The sequence below is a fragment of the Rhinolophus ferrumequinum genome, chromosome 25, assembly GCF_004115265.2.
Source record: "Rhinolophus ferrumequinum isolate MPI-CBG mRhiFer1 chromosome 25, mRhiFer1_v1.p, whole genome shotgun sequence".
NCBI lineage: Eukaryota > Metazoa > Chordata > Mammalia > Chiroptera > Rhinolophidae > Rhinolophus > Rhinolophus ferrumequinum.
The window spans coordinates 9,487,091-9,492,185 of NC_046308.1; the positions used below are offsets into that span (position 1 = coordinate 9,487,091).

At 42.2% G+C, this 5,095-nt stretch overlaps 1 pseudogene; it reads right to left on the reverse strand.

The window, feature by feature from the left end:
* Window positions 1–3,615: 3,615 nt before the first annotated feature.
* Window positions 3,616–4,282, reverse strand: LOC117017818 (THAP domain-containing protein 1-like; annotated as a pseudogene).
* Window positions 4,283–5,095: the final 813 nt, after the last annotated feature.

Genomic DNA, 5,095 nt, shown 5'->3' on the forward strand with positions numbered 1-5,095 from the left:
GCCTATGGTCTCTGAGGTTCCACAATTAAAGGTGGTGGTCTCAGCTCAGACCATGATAAGTGACCTCTATTGACTGCTTGAGAGCAAATGAAAGCTCCCAGAGGGCTGTGCCTCAGCTCAGAGCCCCAACCAGAAATTCAGATGTTTCGTTTCCAAATCAACTCCAAAGCTTCCATGTGTCTCTGGGGGCCTCCTACCCACTCCAGAATGCAACTAGAAGGTAGCATTCCTGGGTGAGCCTTTGGGCAGCACCAACTCCCACTCAGTTGAACAGATGATCACTTCAAAGGTCCCCTTTCTTGTGGTATTTTAGTGCCTCTGACCTTGGCCAAGAACCATCAGCCAAGAGGCATGTGAAAGTGAAAAAGCAAAGCCGTTCATCCATTGACTACCCCCTCTTCTACCCACACAAACTTTGCCAGAGCTTTTCGCTTGGGCTAAGTTTGAGTTTGGATGAAGACCTGACAGAGTCACTTAACCCTTGCTTTAACTCCACACCTGCATCTTATTATTCTTGGAGGAGCAGAAGGCACTCACAAAGTAGGTGAAGGGGTAGTTTAAATACTGCAATAACTCAAAGAACATCTTCCAGCCATGCAGTGAGAGGCGTGACCGTGTACAGATCGGTTCTTGGTGACGAGACACACCTCTCCTGAACAAGGGTGGCTAGGGAAGTAAGGAACAGAGGACTTGGAAATCAAACTTTTGGGGCTGAGGGTCCTTGGCTTTACTACTCATATGGGACTCCTGCATCTCTCGCTTTCTCCTGCTCCTGGGCTGCAGGCTTGCTGGACTGCCCATCTTTCTGCCCTCTGAGCCTATTCCTACCCCAGTGCCTTTGCACCTGCTATTCTGTCTACTTGGAAGGATCTTCCACACATCTTCATATGGCTGTTTCCCTCTCATCATTTCCGTTACACCTCATACATCACCTCTTCAGAGAGGCTTGCACTGATCCTACTGGTCGAAGGAGCCCTTACCCTCTCTGGCTGTTCTTCAGCACATGGCCCCAATGAATTTGTTCCAGAGCACGTATCTCTACCTGAAACTGAATTGTAGCTTGTTGGTTTATATGCTATCAACTATATTTTCCTCTAGATTATAAGCTCCATGAGAGTAGGAATTTGTCTTCCGTTCACGGGTGTATTTCCATATACCGTGAACAGTGCCTGACATATAGAATGTACTCCACGTATATTTGTTGTTGCTATTGACTAACTGATGTCTCTGGCCGTAGCGAGTGGTTCAGGGATGGCCCCGTGATTAAGACAAAATCAATAAGCATATTCTCAGGGTTGATTCTCCAGAGTTAATGGAAAGGGGAATCACATCCTACTGACAGAAGCATGTGGATGTTGGGCTGCAGAAATCATTTTGCCTTCTGGGTGGAGAAAGCCTCTCCACGAGACGGACTGAGCGCTGAGCACCACGTGTGAGCCACGCCTGAAACCAGGAACAGGCACCTGTGGCCTTTAGAGTGACAACGACAACGCATCACCCACCTCCTCCCTTCACCCACCCACAGTCACCCACAAAGCTTAACCTGAGCGTGGTTTCTGTTGTTCAGAAGTGACACAGTCCTGACCGATACATACAGGACAGTGACAAGATCTGTGTTAAGTCCCCCTTCTACCACTTCCTCTTTAAAGTGGGTGTCTGGAGTAGGATAGAATTAGCTGCCACTCTTTTTATACTTGTGTACAATGCAAACATACACTTCACTTTGAACGGCCGCACAAACTGTCAAATTCCAAACGAAAAACGTTTTACATTTGTGTAAAATAATTCAAGTGTTGACTAATTGTATACCTGTTATGTGTGCCCAATATATTTCTGTCATTGCAGTAAAGAAACTGTGGTGTTTAAAAAAATAATAATAAAAGAAAAAAATAAAAGAATGACTCCCACATGCAATGCTGCGTATTGAAAATCCAGGTTCAACTTCCTGAATCCTCAATGAACAAGTGAAATCGTGATGAGATCAATGAAAAAGTGGAAAAAGTCTTCTGATTAATTAGAGTTAGTTGTAAATGTTATCAGACTACATGACCGTAAGTAACCTTCTAATAATAATTTTCTATTTTTGAAATACTGCTTCATTAAAAATCAAATCTCCATGAATCAAAATACTATCTACCGGCAGCATGGCAGTGAATTACACTGAAAATCAGGTCTCCAAAGAACACTTTTGACTATCATTGTTTCACAGTTTTAATACTGCATTCAAAGGTCTGTTACTCTTCAACTATCTCGGTGTACTTTGAAATATAATTACAGTTGGAACAGTTATTCTAATTCTAAGGAGCTAAGTCCTATGGCAATATTTGTTTACTCAGAACATATTTCATTTCAAGTATATGTAAAAACGTATCGCAAAGTCAGAACACAATTCGCAGTTTGAACTGAAACCTCAGTGTTTAAATCTCAACATTCAGGAACATCGACACTACATATTAGGTTGCTTTTGAATACAAATCCCTCATTTAAGCAAATGGGATATAAATTCTAACTTGTGTGAAAAGTGAAGAAATCTTAAAAAAAAAAAAGTGAAGAAATCATTTTTTATGTGAAGCCTTGACCCAAATCAATTAGTCAAGTTCAAGATTACCACATTACGGTACAACTCAAACTCCACCGACACGACTTGTGTGTTAGAGATTTGGGTGCAAATATAACTACAGTTAGGGAATGGGATGTCCCTTACTTAGCTCAGGGGTAATGACAGGAAAAGCCAGACTGTGGATCAGGCCCCCATTTTTATTACTTCATTGATACTGCGAACTTTGTTTATTAAAGAGTGTTTCTTCCACTGGCGGTACTCATCTAATTTTATGGTGCTAGATGGGGGGGAGGGGCTCATTTAAAGTTACTTAACCATATTAATTAGATATGGAATGATTTCATTTTCTGCTCTGAAGACAACCAATCATTTTTTAAAGTACTGACGTGCCAACTTATCTTTGACAAGTGATTAAGAAAGATCAGTGAATGTCTTGACCTGACAAATAAGAATGTGTGAATAAGATTATACGTATACAGAGGGTGCCCAAAAATGTATACACGTTTTAAGAAAGGAAAAAAGCTGCATTCAAATTGTAATACTTAATATATACCAGTAACAAAAGACGAATACAAGTCATGTGTATACATTTTTTTGGCGCCCCAGGTATATTCTGAGAAGCTATGTTCCATGATCTAACTATACTTCTGTTTTAAAAATATAACTAGGTTTTCTCAATAAGCTGCATTAATTTAACATTTTAGACTTAAATCATCCTTACTGTACTACGGTTCTTATTCTCTTTCCTTTTCATTTTTACATTATTTCTATAAATACTCAAATTCAAACAAACAAACAAAAAAACCCAGCCTTGAAACTAACTTACACTGGAGCTCTGAGGTGAATTGATAACTTTTAAAATATTTTGTTAACATGTAAAAACTCTGAAATCACAAACAAAAAATTAACAATTTTACAGCATATACCTAATTTATTTTTTAAATATTCTGACTTGTTTTTACACAAGTAATCCAGTTTTTCGTTTTTTGTGTGTTTTTTTTTCCCAAATGAAACTCCTTTATAGGCTAGAAGAGGAAATGTGGTATATCGCGTCGTTAAAAAACAATACAAATTTCATTTTTTAATGCTGGTACTTCAGCTATTTCAAAGTGGTCATTTGGTTGGTAGAAGCACATAACCTCTCTCTGACATGTTGTCTTTCTCTTTCTGGAAGTCTACAACCTCCTTTCGTTTTTCAAGCTCTTGTTCTTCTCTTCTGTATCCCTGCGGTGCAGTCTTGAGCTTCTTTCTGAGTTTTTCAACTTGCTGTTCTAGCCAACAAACCCTTTCTCCCTGGTGCCTTGTACTGTCCACACTATAGTGGTGTTCACAGAAAACAGAGATTATCAGGGGTCCGAAGAGGAGGCATTGGGAATCCAACAGCAGCCACCAATCTGGGAAATGGGGGTGTTAAGGGAGGTGGGGAAAGCTGTTCTCCAAGCTGATCTTCCTTCTCTTGTCCTGTGGTTCGGTACCAAGAAACACTGTCGGACTGCATTCTTTCAGTAACGTGTTGTTGCACTGTCTCTTAGAGCAGTCTGAACAGTTACTTCTACACTTGGTGGGCTGCCTCCCTGTTTTTTTGTGTTTTTGTTTGTTTTTGTTTTTGTTTGTTTGTTTTTTACAAAGACTGGGTCAAGTAAGAGGAAACTTGTGGAAAGAAATGGGCTCATCCTTTTCGTATGGGTTCTTGCAGCCGCAAGTAGAACAGGACTGCACCATCCTTCCGGTCCCCAGTCACTGCACTTCTGCGGCCCCAGCCGGCAGCAGCAGCTCAGCTTTGACACCCTCGCTTCTTCTGTAGCTTTGGCCAACAGTACTGCGATGACAGCCTCCCTCGGAGTGACTAATGTGCCCGTTTTGTTTTGTCTGTGTTAGCAGATGGACCACAGCCATCTCCCGTCCCCCAACTCCGAGATGGCAGAGTGGGGGCCACGCTTTCAGAGCCATGTCCGTATAATGATTACTTAGAAAACCGTTGCTGCAAATGCCCCTAATACAACCTACTGACCTATCGTGGTGTGTGATCTCCGAGAGGCTGTACCTGGGTCTCCTCTCACTCCCAGCAGGGATGGCTTCTCCCTGTGGGAGAGCTCCACAGGGAACGTTTTCGGGGAGTCAAGCAAGAGTTTTCCTCAACTCCCACAAACCCTGTGAGGTGGTGCTCCGTCAGGCGAGGCAGAAGGAACATATGCGAGGAACAAATAGAAAGAAAAATGGGATCCATAAATCTCAGGCCTGTTGTCTGCTCCCATAATTCCGGTTGCAGGACCACAGCCAGGATCAAGGATCCCAGCCCCATCCAGCAGCCGCCATCTGCCTTCGGAGCTCATTTGCTGGAAGGAGAGGTTCCCGTTTGGAAAAGCTTTGTATCTATTCGTTATCATCGTCATAGCCTTTTTTTCTTTTTTTCATGGAAGAGACAGAAACTCGAGTTGAAAGAGAGCGTCTAACACGCTTGCTCATGGCCTCGGATGCACAGGTCCTGAGATGCTGAATGTAGTGTTTGAAACCCTAGGTTTTTCCAAAGGCAAG